The 19,115-nt window shown below is 38.3% G+C and overlaps 1 long non-coding RNA gene across 2 annotated transcripts in view; it reads right to left on the bottom strand.

Moving 5' to 3' along the window:
* LOC132661158 (uncharacterized) overlaps positions 1 to 18,814 on the bottom strand; it is a 33,454-nt gene extending 14,640 nt beyond the window's left edge. For both annotated transcript variants that reach the window (XR_009602089.3, XR_009602088.3), the window contains exons 1-2: positions 18,526 to 18,814; positions 18,093 to 18,226 (exon numbers count right to left, since the gene is read on the bottom strand). This is a non-coding gene — a long non-coding RNA (uncharacterized LOC132661158). The remainder of the gene's footprint in view (positions 1 to 18,092; positions 18,227 to 18,525) is intronic.
* Between the last annotated feature and the right edge of the window lie 301 nt (positions 18,815 to 19,115).

Genomic DNA, 19,115 nt, shown 5'->3' with positions numbered 1-19,115 from the left:
AGAATACAGGGGTTATGCGCTGGCCTGGATTTGCTTTAAATCCTTGTATGCAACATTCAGGCTCTCTTCCCCCTACTAGCATATCTGGTGACACAGCCTAGCAATTAGACTGTGGCAGCTCTCGTCACAGCTGTGGAGTGGGCACATTTCAAGGCAGTACTCCATCTCTTCCAGGCAACAACAGGGCTAGACTTGGTCTCTTCCCAGTGCTGCTCTCACCGTAGGAACACCCATCTTCTTTGCTGGGGGAAAGAAGGCTGCTCCAGCCACTGGGTAATTTTCACTTTCATGGAGATTGTTTATCATCATGTGATGTGATGGACAGTTAGCATAATTCGGTGTGGGGCAAGCAACTTCTCTGAATCCAGAATATCTCATCTACCAGTGAAAAGATATTATTCATTTCAAAAGATTGCTGCAAAGATTGAATAAGACTGAAGTACCAGGCACAGTGCCTGGCATATCCTACCAATACAACAAATGATAATTTCTTCATTTAATTAAAAGTTACTGAATTCCCTGGCAAGGCTTTCTTTGCATGGAGGAAGAGGACTCTAGACCTGAACTATTCTCACTGCTAGTGATCCCATAGATAAGAAGACAATCTCCCTTAGCATCAATTTCAATCTTCAGAGAACACAGATCAGCTCTGTTTGGGTCACATGTCCACCCTCAGACCATGACAGCATCCAGAGTGATGGGATAGTTCAACAGCTTATGCCACTTGACCCTTTGCAAGTGGGAAGAGTAGACAGATAAAAATAGCAACGATACAGATGTGGCCATTACTTGAGTATAAATGACATAAAGTGGTGGAGAGCTGGGAGAGATTCACAATGGAAGCTTTGCAATGCCACAGTGAGAGTCTTGACATCTCAATGTGTCAGGTTCTTCTCATTTCATTCCACAATTCTAAAACAATTTGCCGTTTGTTCTAAAATTACACCAAGTAAAAACAGTAATATATATTTAGAGTTAAGAAGAATGAATAAAGAAACAAAATAAGGGAAAGAAAATTATCAAAAATAACATTCTCTAGGTGGCCATTACACAATAACCTGAGAAACAATCAGGTGCATACTATAGAGCTTTAGAAAAATCTAACTGCACAAAATCCTGGAAGATCTGCTACCTGGATACCACTAGTGAACTCAAACGCTCTCTTTTTTTTTTTAATTTAGAAATAGAGAGCACAAGGAAGGGTGGGGAGGGTGGAAAGAGAGAGAGGGAGAGAGAGACAGAGAGTGAGGAAATCCCAAGCAGGCACCATGCTCAGCACAGAGCCCCATGAGGGGCTTGATCCCACGACCCTGGGATGATGACCTGAGCCAAAATCAAGAGTCAGCTGCTCAACTGACTGAGCCACCCAGGGGCCCCTCAATATCTATTTCTAATTTCTATGAGGTGCCCAGTGAATCCTGGAGAAGTCTAGATGAAGTAACAAGAAAGAAGTCAGGGGCACCTGGGTGGTTCAGTCAGTTAAGCATCTGATTTCAGCTAAGGTCATGATCTCATAGTTCATGGGTTTGAGCCCCATGTCGGGCTCTGTGGTGACAGCTCAGAGCCTGGATCCTGCTTCAGATTCTGTGTCTCCCTCTCTGTCTACCCCTCCCCCACCCTCACTCTGTCTGTCTCTGTCTCTCTCTCTCTCTAAAATAAATAATAAACATTAAAAAAATTAAAAAAAAAAAAAAAGAAAGAAGTCAGACAAGAGAACACAGCTAGGGAAGATGGCCTGCCATAAAGTTATGAGATGGATAGTAAAAATGTACTTTGGGAAAACATCAGGCAGTATAGAGCTGACATCAAATTTTCATAGCCAACATGTATACTCCTCCTCCTCCTCCTACTATCATAATAGTAATAATGATAATAATAATAATAATATAGCAACATCTCTATAGTATGTATTGTGTGCCTATACTAAGCACTCCATATACCACTTAATAGTTACAAGAGTCCTATGAGGTAAGGATGTGCTACTGATCTCATTTTGACACCAGTTAGAGGTAACAAAAATAATGAGAGGGTAAAAGGCCACTTATTAAAAGAAATAACAGTTTCCCTGGTGAGTTGTAACCTTCCTTTACCTATAGGAATGTCAATTTGACACTATCTTCATCTAGAAAATGCAATTATTTTAAAACATTGCCACAAATTTATTTTCTGTAAAAATTGTATATGAGAAATCAAGTGTCATTACGCTAGGAGAGCTCTTCCGGATTTCTCAGAGCAGTGATAGGACCCACATCCCCTGGTGTCACTTCTGGAGATTTTGCTTGCTAATTTTGGCCTTGTGAAATGAGCAAATTTGTAGCTTTGTTGCCATAGAGTACAAAGCATTTGATTTATAAGGTTGCCACGTTAGGACATAAGGCACTTTCTATAATTAACACTCTCATTAGAATACATTTCTTACTTTCAAAGTTAATGGCAGAGATTACACTTGGGAGAATTAGTGAAGGATTGTCCAGAGACAGATCATAGATATTTCAAAGCATCAGGTTTGATAAAGAATGTCAACTGAGCACAAGGAAACATAATAGATTTAAGTACACTTTAGCTTTACCTCTAGTTATTTCTATAATGTAGAGTGTTCTTTGCCCCATATGTCATTCTTTTAAGAAGTTATGGTACGAAGCTACTGCATTGCTTATTCCCCATAATTACCTGGTGAGCCAGGCTGTGATTTTACTCCTTGGAGATGGGCCACAGGATCAGTGTGGCCAACTATTTAACCCATATTAGTTATAAGTGGGAAGCTAGACTTCAAATCTTAATTTGCATATCTCTTAAATCTTTGAGATTTTGATTTGAGACAAATGATTCTCTGAAAATCATGTGACTGTGTTTCATATATTTTCAAGATAATTAAACAAACTTTCAAATAAGACAGAATCACTCACCAGCCCACCATGCTATAGGCCATGATTCCAATCATAGCCTAGTCCCTGTCTATATGCACATACGTGTTATGTATAAGTAATACAAGTGAACCAGATAGTCTCAGGCTTCAGGACTTAATTTCACCTTTAATCCCCAAATATCAATAGTTGGAGTTCTCACCCCTGTTGTCGGGAGGGCAGTGTGTTGTTTTGGTCCCCTTCTAAAAAGTTTCTATGTATCCCAAAGAAGGCTTAGTCTTTCACATATTCCATTCTGTGACAGAAGTGGCTTCGACCCAGCTGGTTCAACAACTGGCTCTCCAGGAAAAAAAAAGGATGTGCATATATATAAACTCATATATCAAGTTTATCATTAAATTTACTGATATAAAGGATGTGTAATACAATTTACCATTATAGTGAAATATATAATTGTTTTTATAGTAAATTCCAAATAGCAATTGATTCTTACATAAGGATGTCACTGATTTATTATTTATTTTATTTTATTTTTAGAGACAGAGTGTGTGAGTGGGGGAGGGGGCAGAGGGAGACAATCCCAAGCAGGCTCCATGCTCAGTGCAGAGCCCAACTCAGGGCTTGATCCCACGACCCTGGGATCATGACCTGAGCTGAAATCAAGAGTCGAATGCTCAACCAGCTGAGACACCCAAGTGCCCCTGATTTCACTGTTTTTTGCAGAACTTTTGTGCCCATAGAACACATATGGTTGTGACTGACAAAACGTGTGGTCCTGACATAAATGTTGGTTGATATTTTGGTTTGCATAAAGGAATATAGCAAAAGTGAAACAACGAAAACAAACATTGTACAATATTTCCACCCTCCTGATACAAGAGGTGTAAGTAACTTGAAAAGCATAAGTACAATATAATAAAACAGGAAGTGGTGGGTTTTGAATATTTGTTACCTTCATTGTTAGTAAAATTTTTTTAATTGTAAGCTTTTATAATGAGTTTTTAATAACGTCTGCACTTTACAATGATCTCACAAAATCCCTGAAAATTAAACAGCTGGGTCTTAGAAGCTGTCATGAGCTGCCTTAGCATACTATTTCCTAGGCCGTGTTTCTACACAGTTTCATGTTCCAGCATCTTCGAAAGACTGCCCCCCTCCACTCACTGCTACCCACAGGGGAGGAGGGGAGCGTAGGCTCAGGAGGTTTTTCAAAAAGGAAAGGCAATCCACAGAGATACACCTCTACCTACATCAAAGGCAAACTCATTATTATGCAGAGCAGTTACGTTCCACACACCTTCTTATTTCAGAGGACTTTTGCCTCATTGAGTGTAACCAAAAGGGCCACCAAAATATTTCCTTCCAAAAAGGAATCATCTGCTCTAAAGATAAACTCTAGTTTCCACCTCAGAATGCAGACCCTTCTTATAATTGTTTAAATAGATCTCCCTCTCTTTAAAAGCAGGATTAGTTTAAAAACTATGCAAGTGTACTCTATGTTCTAATGGGCTCAATTGTATTATAAATATGATACATATCTACAACATATACATGTTGTAAATATTATGTTAGTCATACTGTAAATGGTATGTGCAACTGTATTTTACATAATGTTTCCTATTCTGCTTTCCCCACATAATATCATTGTAAACATTTCTCTATTGTGTTTGTAATTTCCATTTTACTGGCTGCATGTAATAGAATACTTCCTACTGATTATAGCAATTTTTACTTAAGTTTATTTATTTATTTAACAAAAAGTTATGGAGAACCTACATGTGGTATTTTGGGACAGTCAAATGATCAGTGGTGCATAAAACCATCATGGGCCCCCTTCATGCAACACATAGTCTAGTGGGAGAGAGAAACATTACACAGAAAACACTGAAAATTGGGATAAAAGCTGGGTGGAATGGTCAGCATATGATTGGAGGGATTAGCAGAGGCAGGTCCATGTACGATTTTATAGGCAATTTTAAGAAGATTAGATTTTATTCTGATTGTAATGAGAAGCCTTTGAAGGTTCCAAATAGGGGTGCATGGAATGCCATTTATATTTTTAATAGCCCTTGTGTGGCTGTTATTTGCAGAAAGGGTTGGACGGGGCAGGGACACAAGTGAAGGGATCACTTTGAGGATTGGGAAGACGCTGGTGGTTTGAACCGGGGTGTTTTCTGTGATGATAGAGGTAGGTGGAGATATCTGAGGTGTCCTTTGGTGTGGATGGAATGACTTGAACCATTAGGTGGATGGAGCTCTTCCTTCTTCAAAGAGGATGCATTCACTGGAGGGACTGGCAGGTGCTTGGCCTTGGAGGACTAGGCTTCAGGATGTCGGGTTTTGTTTCTGTTTTTGTTTTTAATTTGTTTATACATATTCAGTACTTCAAAGTGTGGTAAGATGAGGTGAATCTCTCTGCATATTTTCTGGTAACTAACATAAAAAGCAAATTTGAAATCTCAGAGAGCAAATTAAAGAATATATCTGATAGCCAGCATGATACGTGAAAATCAAAAGAGACTTGGAAAGTACTAGAGGGAGGAAAGAAGGAAAATTCAGGGTTTCTGACAAGTCACAAGGAATCATTGGAAACACCACGTTATGAAATTCTTCAAGGACTAGCTAGTTATTGGCATAAAATTATTAGAAGCTTATAAGTTTCCTGTATGTGATTTTTCCCCCTACTTATTAAAAATGGCTTTTGCTTAAACCATGAATGAGGCTAGGGGTTAAATAGTGTTATAAATGGGGAAAAACCTGGTTATAAGTGATTTAGCTTATATTGAAGTTATATCTTAGATGATCTGAGTTATGAGACCTCTGAATAAGTTGTAAAGATAACTTTCAGTTTCTTTTCTAAAAATAAAAGTCCTTTTGCAATGGGACACCTCAAATATGGATAGACCTGATTTAGTTACTCTCTGGTTACTGTGCCTCTAACCTGACCTGTGCTCTCTGAGCTCCAGAACCTGGATTGTAAGTGCCATTTGGGTCTCACAAATGCAATCTTCCCTCTAAAAATATCTTAAAATATTCTTTATGGGAACCTCAGGAGGGCATCCAATACATAAGCTTAAATACATACTTGTCAACAACAAACTACACATAATATCATAGATGTTTGTCCTTGGAAAGGTTACTCAGCCTTGATTTGCTTACATGAATTGTAAAGACAATAATACTTAATATATAGGGTTGCTTGAGCAGTAAGAGAGATCCTGTTTATAAAGTATTTTTCACCATGCTTGGAAAGGACTAAACCCTTAATAACTAGTAACTATTATTATTTTATTTACTAGGGTCAGGTTCATCATCCCGTTATTATCTCAAGTCTTCCCCAGTAGGGTTTGTTGAAATACTTATTTTCTGTGCTTGTTAGATTTTTATCTTCTTGTCACTTTATTTCATAGTATCTGCTTATCTTGCTCTGAGGATTTTGCCCACACAAACTGCTGCTGGACAATCATTTAACTGAGTCCCTACTATGGTTTGCAGGACTTTTACAAAGGAGAATTCCTGCCTTGGTTTTGGCTGAGGCCCCAAATTGGCAGAGGCAAACAGCTGCGTTCTATTTCTATAATGGAGTGAAGTACCAGGCCACCTATTCAAGATCCACAAAAGAGTTTTCCAACTCCAGCTATATAGCCCTTGAATCAACACCCACCTTTAGAAGAAGAATAATAAGGTAGCAATTAGAGAATGTAGGTAGAAAGGCTATGGCAGCACCGAGGCTGGGACACCCCCACTCTGTACACACTCACCCCACGTTGAGTGAGAATTGCTTTGAGGAAACCATGCAGACTAACTGACCTGAGTCTTCTGTAGGCCCTGGGCCAAGCGTAGAGAGGCCCACAGTTATGAGGTTGTAGCTGGTTAGTTGCGTTCACAGCAGAGGAGAGGCAGCTGTGTTAGGGAAGCCTGAACTCTCAGTTTGTCAAAAGGATCCTTTGGCAAAAGGATGCGTGATGACTGCTTGATGAGCAGATGTGGGACAATATGAGACAAAATCCACCCAGAGATGTTCTGAAATGACTTGAAGAAGGAAGAGTGATGTGTCCTCAAAAGGGAGAGTCTGCGTGGCATAGATCATGCAGATGGGGGATTTTATGGGAACAAGCAGATGAAGCGTTGCCTCAGTTGTGAGAACTGAAGTGAAAGATCCCAGCAATGACACTGTCTGCAAGGAATCCAGTCTAAATGTCTGCCAACCCCAAAGAGACTTAATTTTAGACTTGCAACAAGTCCAGAGCAAACCAAAAGTAGATTAGTAATGTGAGAAAGTAACACCTTTCCTACTCCCTACCTCTTTTCTCTTCCTTGGCTTCTAACTTGGAAAAGCATGTGCAGCCCAGGGTTGGTAGAAGGCGGGGGGGGGGGGGGGGGGGGGGGGGGAGGGGTAAAAAGTGCTCCCCTCATTGTCGCTTATTAAGAGGACATGACTGCCAGACCCTCGAGTGGCCCTGGCAACTGGAGGCTCCTCCTCCCTCCCATGTCCCTGGCATGTATGCTCCACCCACCATTCCACTGGAGCCATTTTGAAGGACTTGAGAGAGCAATGTGCTATTGAGACCCTCTGGATGGTATACCTGACTGAACCCCACTGAGGTCTTTATATAAACTTTTCAGATTCTGGCTGGTGGGTGTGAACATCTACTCATCTTGCAGCCACCCAGGACAAGTCTCTTAAGTAAGTTCTCCCAATTGCCAACCCTGCCACCTACCAGTCTGGAGTGGCCTACGGTTTTCTTTGGTGTTTCCTTGCCCTAAGTACACAGGGGTTGCTTGGTTTCCAATTTTACCCTGGAACTCCCTAGGTTGTGAACCAACACCCATCCTTCTGAATGAGGAAGAGAGAAGTTTTGACTTTGGATGACTTTATTATAGTGAAACAGACATATTAATTACTGAAATAAGACTATTTTTTGAGATTATAGTAACCAGTGCATGTAGTATGTACGTATGTATGTATGTACATATCATTTAAGAGGGAATGAACAAGTTATGGAGACTGCCTAGATTTCATCTAATGGGCAGGGGAAGAACAACCCCCCACAGAATGGCTTTGAATGCCCAGTTGGAGGACAGGGGCTCCTTCATTGCTTCTGAGTATCATTTAGCCAATCTACTGGTTGCATTGGCACCCAGTAGTGCATCAAGTGTTTGAATAATATTTACTACCATTTTTTGAGCACCCACCAAGTGCCAGACACATTAGATTCCATCTGCCTCCAATATACTTTTCCTGACCTAGGCTACTTGTTATATTCATTATTATACATTCTATCTCCATTGAAATAATATTCTCTTACTTTCTGCTCCCATACATCCATAGACTTCCCCAATCTAGCATGTTCTATAGATTTTAGTTTAATTCCTTTTTTAATTGGCTATCTTCTCCATTAGTCTGTAAAATATGTGAGGATAGGTCTTCCTGGCATGGTGACTGTTAGTAAGGTATTTTCAAAATTATCTCAATTAATTGTCATAATAATCTAAGGTATTATTTTGTGGGTAAGGAATGTAAAGTTTGTGGGTAATATTGTGCCTATATTCAATCAGCTGGTGGTTGGTAGAGTTAGAATGCACAGCTTGGGTTGGAGTTGGTCTTTCTGACTCCAAGCAGTATGGGAATTTACATGTTCCATTTTCCTCTGATAGAAATAACTCGACTAAATATATCTTGGCATTGAAAAACTCAAAATTGTAAACAACAGCAACAAAATGATGATGAAGGGTTCTACCCATGGATTGCACCATGATAACCTAAAATTGTAACACAGAATCTCAGCAGTGTCTTTTAAAAAAATTCCAGTATATTGAAAATTAGGTGTAAATTCAATACCTTGTTAGTCATTACTGTTTGTTTACTACTTTCTTATTAAAGAGCTAGATGTTTTAATGTATTGTACATTTTAAGTGAATAAAGGGAATATACATTCATTCCTAATCCTAATTAAAAATCTAACAAAACTCCGTTTGTTTTTTTTCCCTGTATCAGTGCAGATATCAAAGCAAAACTGCAGAAGAGAGAGAAAAGTAAATGCTGTTGCAAGCCTTTCTCTTCTAAAGTCTCATGATAAAATATTGTACAGCAACCAACACTGAAACTGAAAATTGCTTAGACTTAATTCAATTTAGAACTCATTTTCCCAGTATCATTCATGTTCAAGCTATTGTGCTGGGTACTGTAGGAGACAGAAAGGTAAGTAATTTGTGGATTCTGCCCTCAAGACGTTTACAGTTTGGTGAAGATAACAAGTGAAGTGCTGCAGAATGAGAAAATAAAGCATTCAGAAAGCAAAGGGAAAAGTAAGAAAGGGAGGAAGGTATAAAAGAAATAGAATAAAACTTCCCAGAGCTGAGATGCATCAAGTCTTTTGATGGAAAGAGCTCATGCAGTGTTAACCAAGAGAAATGAAAAGCATCATAGTTGGTGTGCTGGCTACCTTTTCTTTGCTCTCTACCTTAACTCTCCGCCATTTACCATTTTCTAAGATAGATAATATCATCTGCTCCCCATTCCCTGGGCCTTTGAGTTGGTTTGGCCAATGAGAGTCCTAGTTAGAGATGGGAAGCAGGCAGAAGGGTGGGCTCAGGGTGTTTATTCCCCCAGGTCTGTCTGAGGAGTCTCTTTGGGCTCATTATCCCTCTCAAACACAAGTCACTGCTGCTCTTAAGATGGTCTTCTGCAGGACTCCCTGGTGATCCTGTCTTTCCTTTTCTCTGAGCTTAGGAGTGGTAACAGCTCTGAAATTACTAATCCTGAGTAGTATCTGGCACTATCCCTAGTGGTTCTCCTACACCTCCCACCAAAAACACCTGAGAATTTCCTGGACATAATTAAAATAAAATAGGAAGCATTGTTCTCTGCATTTCTACTTTCCTAGCTATAGGTTTTGCAGTTTGGAGAAAAGAGTACTTAGTTTCATAACTTTAACTAGGTCTTTGCTAAGATGGAAACACATCTATCTGTTTACTGTCGTATTACCATGACTATACAGTCCTTGGCCCACAGTAGGTGCTTTATTGATACTTTTTGGGGAGGAGGGAGCAAACAATTCCTAAAGTTCTGGCTTATTAAGTCACTTGGAAATTGATTTCAGTGTTCTCTACTTGAACACAGTGATGGTGAATTCACACTGGCTGGAAAAAGGCCATTCTATTGTAGATAGTGGTATTTGGTTCATATCCCTCCTACCACCTGGGCCTAGATTTGAATTAATGCCTCAGATGAGTCTCAGTAGTACAGAATAATAGGGTACTTGTCCCTGCCTTATTTTGAAATCTGTGTATCTCTTAAGAGTTAACTGACTCTTGGTCAACCATGCCAGGTGTTTATCCATATAGATTTTACAATTATTTCTTGTGCTTTTCTACATGGATGTACATTAAATCATATCTTCTTCATGTTGTATTTATGAATTTTGTGAATCTAAATATTTTATAGTTATCCCTACTATATTTTGGGAGGGGGATTTTTTTACAGAAAAAAAATTAGGCATAATTTCATTATAGTAAAGGTTGCTGTTTTTATGGTACAGTTCTGCACGTTTTGACAAATTTATGTAGCCATGTAACCACTACCACAATCTAGATAAAGAAAACTTTAATTGCTCCAAAACATTCCCCACCACAGTTATGTAGCCAACCAGCCTCCCACTCCCACCTCTGGCAACCACTGCTGTTTTCTGCCCCTATAGTTTTGCCTTTGCAAGAATGTCATTTCAGTGAAATCATTTAGTATAAAGGCTTTTGACTATGGCTTCTCTCATTCAGTATAATGCATTGGACACTCAGTTACAGCTTGTTGAATGTACCCAGTGTTTGTTCCTTTTCATTGCTATTATCCCATCATACAGATATACTATAATCAAGTGTATCCATTCCCCAGTAGAGAGACACTTGTGCTATTTCTAGATTTTGGCAATTACAGATAAAGCTGTTATAACCATTTTTGCCCTTCTTTTTGTTTGAACATAGGTTTTCATTCACTTGGAGAAATATCTTGTAGTGGGATTTCTATGTTACTTGTTAAGTGTATGTTGAATTTGCAAGGAATTGCCAAAATGTTTCCAGAAAGTGGCTGAACTCTTTTGCATTCCTCTCTGCAATGTATGAGAGTTCCTGTTAGTCTATCTACATCCATGTCAGCACTTGGTATTTTCAGATTTTTTAAAAAATTCAATTTGATTCTAATAGGTATATAGTTGTATCTTACTATGGTTTTTATTTTGTCTCTAGTGACTACTGATATTGAGCATCTTTTCATGTATTTATTTGAAATCTTTATCTCTTCTTTGATGAAGTGCCTGTTCAAATATCTCCTCCATTTATTATTGGATTTTAAAAGTTCTTTACATAATTTGGATATGCTCTTTATTAGAAATGTGATTTATAAACAGTTTCTCCCTTTCTGTGGCTTATCTTTTCATTCTCCTGATATTTTCTTTTGAAGAGTAAATGTTCTTAATTTTGATGAAGTTCCAATTTTTCAAATGTTTTCTTTTATGAGCTGTGCTTGGGGTGTGATATCTAAGAAATTCATGTTTAACTTCAAGAATGCAAAGCTTTTCCTTTATGTGTTCCTGTAGAAATTTTATAGTTTTAGGTTTGACATTTAGGTCATGATCCATTTTGAGTTAATTTTTATGTAGAGTGAGAAGTATGGATTGAGGTTCATTTAAAACATAACGCATTTTTATCCAATTTTTCCCCATTATTATCCAATTGTCTCGTGAGCACCATTTGTTGAAATGACTTTCCCTTCTCCACTGAATTGTCTTTACACCTTCATAAAAAATTGATACTATGTGTGTGCTTCTATTTCTGGACTCTTCTGTTCCATTTATTTATACTATGTCTGTACTCTCTCATCAGACTCTCTTGACTTTGATAGTGTGATATTTTGATTTATAAAAACATATATTTGGTCATTTAGAGGACTAAAACATATTTCTTATGCATGTTTTGTTTTCCTCCATAGTTCTTGGCTCACAGCTTCCCAAATCCTTGGAATTTCCTAAGTGTTGGGAATGATAAAGGTGTCTTTTGTTATGTTAATGAGGTGGCTTGTGGAATGCCCCTAGGTCACCTGAGGATGAAGGCTGGTCACCACAGAAACCAATCATATCATTTAGAGAGTTAGAATTTTCAGTCCCGCCCCAGACACCTCCAGGGAGGGGAGAGGCTGGAAGTTCAATTAGTTGCCAATGGCCAATTATTCAATCAATCATGCCTATGTAATGAAACCTTCAAAAAAGCCCAAAGGACTGGACTTGGAGATGTTCTGAGTTGGTGAACACGTGGAGCTGGGATAGTGTCACACCTCCAGCTCCATACCCTTTCCCCACACCTTGCCCTATGCATCTGATCTAATGATCTAGTAAAGTAAGACATAAGTAAAATGTCTCTCTGATATTTCTAGTAAGAAAAATGTTTCTTTGAATTCTGTAAACCATTCCAGTAAATTAATCAAACCTTAGGAGGGGGTCTTGAGACTCTCTTATTTATAGCCAGTTAGTCAGAAGTATAGGTAGCAATCTGGGCTTGTGACTGGTGTCTGAAGTGCATGTGTGGGGCAGTCTTGTAGGACTGACCTCTCAATCTGTGGGGTCTGATGCTATCTCTGGGTAGAGACTGTCAGAGTTGGGTTAAATTGTAGGCTACTCAGCTGGTGTTAGAACACTGCTAGCTGTATGTGTGGGGACCCTCGACACCCACATTGGAATTGGTACCGGAACCTAAAGATATACTCTTATAGTAAGTTTGGAATTCGGGTAACATGAAACTTCCAACTTTGTTCTCTTTTCTCAAAACTGTTTTTGAGTATTCTAGTTTATTTGCCTATCTATAAAAGTTTTAGAATGAGTTTGTCAATTTCTAAAAAAAAAAAAAAAATTATGGGATTTTGTCTAGGATTATGTTTGAATCTACAGATCAGATTGTGGAGGATTGGCTTATTAACAATTTCAAATCTTTCAATCTGTGAACTGGTGTATCTCTCCATTTATTTAGATCTTCTCTGATTTCTTTCAACAATCTTTTGCAGTTTTCAGCAAATAGATCTTGCACTTATTTTGCAAGATTTGTACATAAATATTTCATTTTTGGGGTGTTATTGAAAATGGTAATTCAAAACACTTAAATTTCTGATTATTCACTGCTAGTATGCAGAAATGATTACATTTTATGTTAACACTGTATTCTTCAACTTTGCTACTCTCTAATTAATAGCTTTTTTGAGGCTTCTTTGAGATTTTTTACATAGATAATCATGTAATTTGCAAGTAGAGACAGTTTTATGTCTTCCTTTCCAATGAGTATGTCTTTTGTTTCTTTTTCTTGCATCTCTATTACGTTTCTTCTTTTTTTATTTAGCCTATTGTTCTAGCCTGTCAAGAACTTTGGAATCATGAAACTGTCACCTCGTTTTTTCTTTGTTGATCAAAAAGTTCACCAATTCCTCATCTTATTTTTAGTTTAGAAGTATGGAACCAGATAGTTTTGTAAAACAAACAAAATAAAACCATTTTTTAGGAAAAATTTCAAAAATATATAGATGTGGAAAAATAGATTAACACCTCATACCTATTACAGAGTTTCAAAAATTATCAACTCATGGCCAATTTATCTCATCTGTATCTTCACTGACTCCCTCTTTGTGCTCCCACCACTGGGGCATTTTAAGGTATGTTCAAACCACATATTATATTCAGATAGAGATTTGACAACAAACTGTTCACTATGCTGTAAGCGGTCCAAATTGGGAATGCTGTCTTACTCATAATTTTATATCCACTGCATAGCTCAGCATCCTGCAGACAGAATATATGTTCAAAAATTTTTTTGTTGAACTAAATTCTTATGGGACCTGTCACTTTAGTATAGTTTTAAAAACACTTTCTTTTTTTACTTTTTGAAAATCAGTCTACCTTACTTTGAGGTCCCTTCCTATATTTAGTTTATGCAATCTTCTGTTTGAAAATATTTTATTTAATACACATTACAAAATATAAGAAAGCATATGAGTATCAAAGCATAATAATGTAATCTATACTCAACACCGAATTTAAGAACCAGAATTTTATCGTAACACTGAAGCTGCTATTATTCCTTCAAATTCTGTGTTCTTGGTCTCTTTCTGTAAGTAATCTCTGCTGTGAATTTTGTTATTCTTATTTTATTTTATTTTATTTTATTTTATTTTATTTTATTTTATTTTATTTTATTTTTTTAGAGAGAGAGCATAAGCTGGGGAGAGAGGCAGAAGGAGAGAGGGAGGGGGAGGGAGGGAGGGAGGGGGGGAGAGAGGGGGAGAGAGAGAGAGAGAGAGAGAGAGAGAGAGAGAGAGAGAATATCTTAAACAGACTCCATGCTCAGCACAGAGCTCGGTTATGGGCCTAATCCCAAAACTGTGGGATCATGACCTGTGCCAAAATCAAGAGTTGGATGCTTAACTGACTGAGCCACTCAGTTGACCCTATATTTTAAATACTTATACAGGGTCCGTGAGTTTGAGCCCCACGTCAGGCTCTGGGCTGATGGCTCAGAGCCTGGAGCCTGCTTCTGATTCTGTGTCTCCCTCTCTCTCTGCCCCTCCCCCGTTCATGCTCTGCCTCTCTCTGTCTCAATAATAAATAAACGTTAAAAAAATTAAAATAAATAAATAAATACTTATACATATAAATATATCCTTAGAAATGGTATTATTTAGTTTGGCTCATTTTTGAGGTTTATAAAAATGCTATCATGTTAGAGTTAAATTTCTGTACATTATTCTTATAGCATTCAATTTACATTATGTAATTACTGGTATGGTTTGACTTAAATAAACTATCTTACTTTCTATTTGTCTGATCTGTTCTTTGTTCTTTTTTTTTTCTGCTTTTCCTCACTTTTTTTTTTTTTAATATTATTGTCAAATTGGTTTCCATACAACACCCAGTCCTCATCCCAACAAGTGCCCTCCTCCCTGCCCATCACTGACTTTCCCCTCTCCCCCACCCCCATCTACCCTTGGTTTGTTTTCAGTCCTTAAGAGTCTCTTATGGTTTGCCTCCCTCCCTCTTTGTAACTTTTTTTTTCCCCTTCCCCTCCCACGATGTCTTCTGTTATGGTTCTCAAGATCCACATGAGTGAAAACATATGGTATCTGTCTTTCTCTGCCTGGCTTACTTCATTTAGCATAATACCGTCCAGTTCCATCCATGTTGCTGCGAATGGCCAGATTTCATTCCTTCTCATTGTCAAGTAGTATTCCATTGTATATATAAACCACATCTTCTTTATCCATTCATTTTCCTGACTTCTTTTGGATTAATCAAACATTTTTTGGATTGTACTTCCCTTCCACTTTTTTTTAGTTAAGTCACCTTTATAATGTGTTTGGTGATAATTGTAAGGTTTAAAATATAAGTCTTTAACTCATTATAGTGTATCTTTACATAATATTATATTACTTCACATTGAGTGTATGAACCGTGTAACAATTTCTTCCCTCCCACTCTTTGCACTATTGTTGTCATACATTTTAGTTCTCATGTGCTGCAAACCCTTCAGTATATTGCTACTTTTCATGCTTTAAACAATATATATGTAAAGTTATTAAAAATAAGGAAAAAAGTCTTTATATTTACTCTCATTTTTACCATTTCTGATGCTTTACATTTCTTCACACAGATCCAAATTTGCATCCGATACCATCTTCCTTCTGCCTAAAGAACTTTGTTTAAAATTACTGCCATCCAAATCTACTGGCGTTATTTTAGCTTTTGGTTTTCTGGAAAAGTCTTTGTTTTGTCTTCCTTTTTTTTTTTTTTTTTCAACGTTTTTTATTTATTTTGGGACAGAGAGAGACAGAGCATGAACGGGGGAGGGGCAGAGAGAGAGGGAGACACAGAATCGGAAACAGGCTCCAGGCTCCGAGCCATCAGCCCAGAGCCTGACGCAGAGCTCGAACTCACGGACTGCGAGATTGTGACCTGGCTGAAGTCGGACGCTTAACCGACTGCGCCACCCAGGCGCCCCATTGCCTTCCTTTTTTTTAAAGTTTTTATTTAAGTGATCTCTAAACCCAATGTGGGGCTTGACCTCATGACCCTGAGATCAAGAGTGTCATGCTCTTCTGACTGAGCCAGCCAGGCACCTTCCTTTTTGATGGGTACTTTGCTGAGTGTAGAATTCTGGGCTGACAGATTGTTTTCTTTCAGCACTTTAATTATGATATTCTATTATAGGTCTCAATATTCTCTAGGTCACAATATTTCTGAAGAGAAGTTTGCAATCGTCATTCAGAACTCCAACTACATATATGTTAGACTATTTGATATTCTACCAGTGCTCTTAGATATTCTGCTCTGATTCTCTCCCTCTCATCTTTGTCTTAAGTTTGGCTAATTTCTCTTGACTTATCTCCAAGTTCACTGGTTCTTCCCTCAGCCATATACCATGTCCTGATATGTCTGTTGAAAGAATTATCTCTGATATCAAAATTTTATTTATAGCTTTTATATTTGACATTTTTAATAGTTCCATCTCTCTGGTACATACAATCCCCCATTTCTAACATTTATTTATTTTTGAGTGAGAGACAGAGCACAAGGTGGGGAGGCGGGGGCAGAGAGAGAGGGAGACACAGAATCCAAAGCAGACTCCAGGATCTGAGCTATCAGCACAGAGCCTGACGTGGGGCTCAAACTCACAAACTGCGAGACCATGACCTGAGCCTTAGTCAGACACCTAACTGACTGAGCTACCCAGGTGCCCCTACAATCCCTCATTTTTAAATCTATGTTCTCAACCTGTTAGATTTTTTAGCATATTAATCAAAGTTGTTGTCTAGGAGTTCTCACACCTGAATTTTCTCTGATCCTATTTATTACTTTATCTCTTGACAATAGTTCTTTTTTGTTGTTGTTTTGGTCTGTCTCATAATTTTTTTAATATATATATATTTTCTTTTTAAGTAATCTCTATAGCCAATGTGGGGCTCGAAGTCACAACCCCAAGATCGAGAGTAGTCGCATGCTCTACCCACAGCCAGCCAATAATTTTTGATTGAATGTGCTACATCATTTGTAGACAGCAGAGACTGGAGTCAATAGCATTTATTCCTGGAAATGGACTTGGATCTTCTCAGACTATTAGTGTTGGGGGTTGAGTCAATCTAGTCACTAGTTCAATTGGGTTTCTGTGCCATGGCTGCTATAGTTACTATTAGCACACCATAGGCTTTGAGTTCCTCCAGTAGTGAACAGCCATTACCTTCATCTTACTGTGTGGCCTGGAGTACTGGAGGGTTATTTCCTGTGCCTCATCTCTACTCTCACCTTTTAGCAGTCCCTGTATGCTTATATTACAAAGTTCTCTTTCTACTCTCTTTTCCCTTCCTTAGGGGTAGATTGCTGTTGCTTGTTACTTGTTGCTAGGTTTGCTGTGGGACTGGGGGATATTTTGGTTTTCTTGGGCCAGTCTCATCTTTAGCCAGGATCTATGTGCCTGGACCTTGAGGATGGGGTGTGTATAGTGTGCCTGCCAATTCCACTTGTGGCAACTACACTCTGTCTTGTGTCTGTGGCAGGTTTTAGGCAGAAGGGTTTCCTGACCTTTCCCTAGGGTAGCAGACCTCTGCTATATATTGGTGCAGGACCCTGGACATAAAGATTTTCCTTTCTCTCTCCTGGGAAGACAACTTGTTTCTCCTCTTCCCCAAGCAGGTTTCTGGTGGCAGGAAGGGAAGTGTTATATTCTTCCTTCAAAGAAGGATGGGTTTTGCTTCTATCTCTTCCCTTGTGACCCCAAGGAACAGAGGGTTTGCTGCCCTTCCCCAAGTGGTTTAAAGTTTTTACCTTTTTTAAAATGTTTATTTATTTATTGAGAGAGAGAGAGAGAGAGAGAGAGAGAGCGAGCGCATGAATTGGGAGGGGCAGAGACAGAGGGAGAGAGAGAATCCCAAGCAGGCACCACGCTGTCAACCCAACATGGGGCTCGATCTCACAAACCATTGAGATTGTGACCTGAGTCAAAATCAAGAATTGGACCCTTAACCAACTCAGCCATCCAGGTGTCCCAGGCTTTTACTTTTTATAAAAGACAGGTCAAGGGAAATGGATGGTGCTTTGTGCCTTAATCCAAGCAGATTACTTTCTTTTAATTACTTATTCTAAATTTATATGCTGCCCATATGTGGCCTTTAGAAATTTGTTAATACTTTAGCTAATTTCTTCTTACCTTTTTTTGTAGCAGCTCTGTGTTTTGCTTGTGCTCTGGCAAAGGTAAAATAATTTCCATGTCTTATTTCTCCTTGGAAGGGCTTGTCTCTTTCTGAAATTCAGTTCTTGTGGTTGCCTCGTGACCTCAGCTCCCTGAAGGGTTCAAGAAAAGTTATGATTTTGTATACTATCTGGTTTTTGTTATTGTCATCAGGACAGGAACAACAGCTTAAGTGGAAGCAGGATTTATATGCTTTCTTTACTCAGCATTATATTTTTAAGATTCATTTATATTATTGCATGTAGCTGCAGTTCATTTATTTCCCCTGATGTATAATATTCTGTTATGTGAATATAGCATCATTTATCCATTTTCCTGTAAATAGGCATTCAGGTTGTTTCTAGTTATTTATTTTTACGAATAACCTTGCTTTGAACACTCTTAATCATACCTGTTGGTGCACCTTGGTAAGTTTCTCTAGCTTATACATCTGTAAGTGGTATTGCTGGATTGTAAAGTATATATGCTGATGTTCAGCATTACAAATAATGCCTTTGGCTTGGCTTTTCATTTAGGCCTTCACACCTGAAGAAAAGCTGCACATGTCACAAGTACTTATCTTATTTTCTTTTGGTCATCACTTATGTCTAGCCTTCCTTTCTTTACAACCTCTTGAGTTCTAATTCTATTGGTTTTTTATTTGAATCTTGGCTTCACCTGTGGCTTATGATCTAGCTCTTACTCACTTGATGCTTTTAGTTCATTTGCCTGATTTTTGACCTTCCTTTCTTTATGACCTCCTTATGTCTAACCTTCCTTTCTTTATGACCTCTTGAGTTCTAATTCTACTGGTTTTTTATTTGAATCTTGGCTTCACCTGTGGCTTATGATATAGCTCTTACTCACTTGATGTTTTTAGTTCATTTGCCTGATTTTTGACCCTCAGTGCTTCTCAAACCATTTTGGTTTGGATCTGCTACTGTAGTTTTTATTGCTTTGATTGATAGAATATAATATTCCACATTTTATTTAGCCCCTCAA

The sequence above is a fragment of the Panthera onca genome, chromosome D1 (genome assembly GCF_046562875.1).
Source record: "Panthera onca isolate mPanOnc1 chromosome D1, mPanOnc1 haplotype 2, whole genome shotgun sequence".
NCBI classification, from domain to species: Eukaryota; Metazoa; Chordata; class Mammalia; order Carnivora; family Felidae; genus Panthera; species Panthera onca.
Note: the sequence above shows the minus strand (reverse complement) of the source record. Positions and strands in the feature narration are given on the sequence as shown.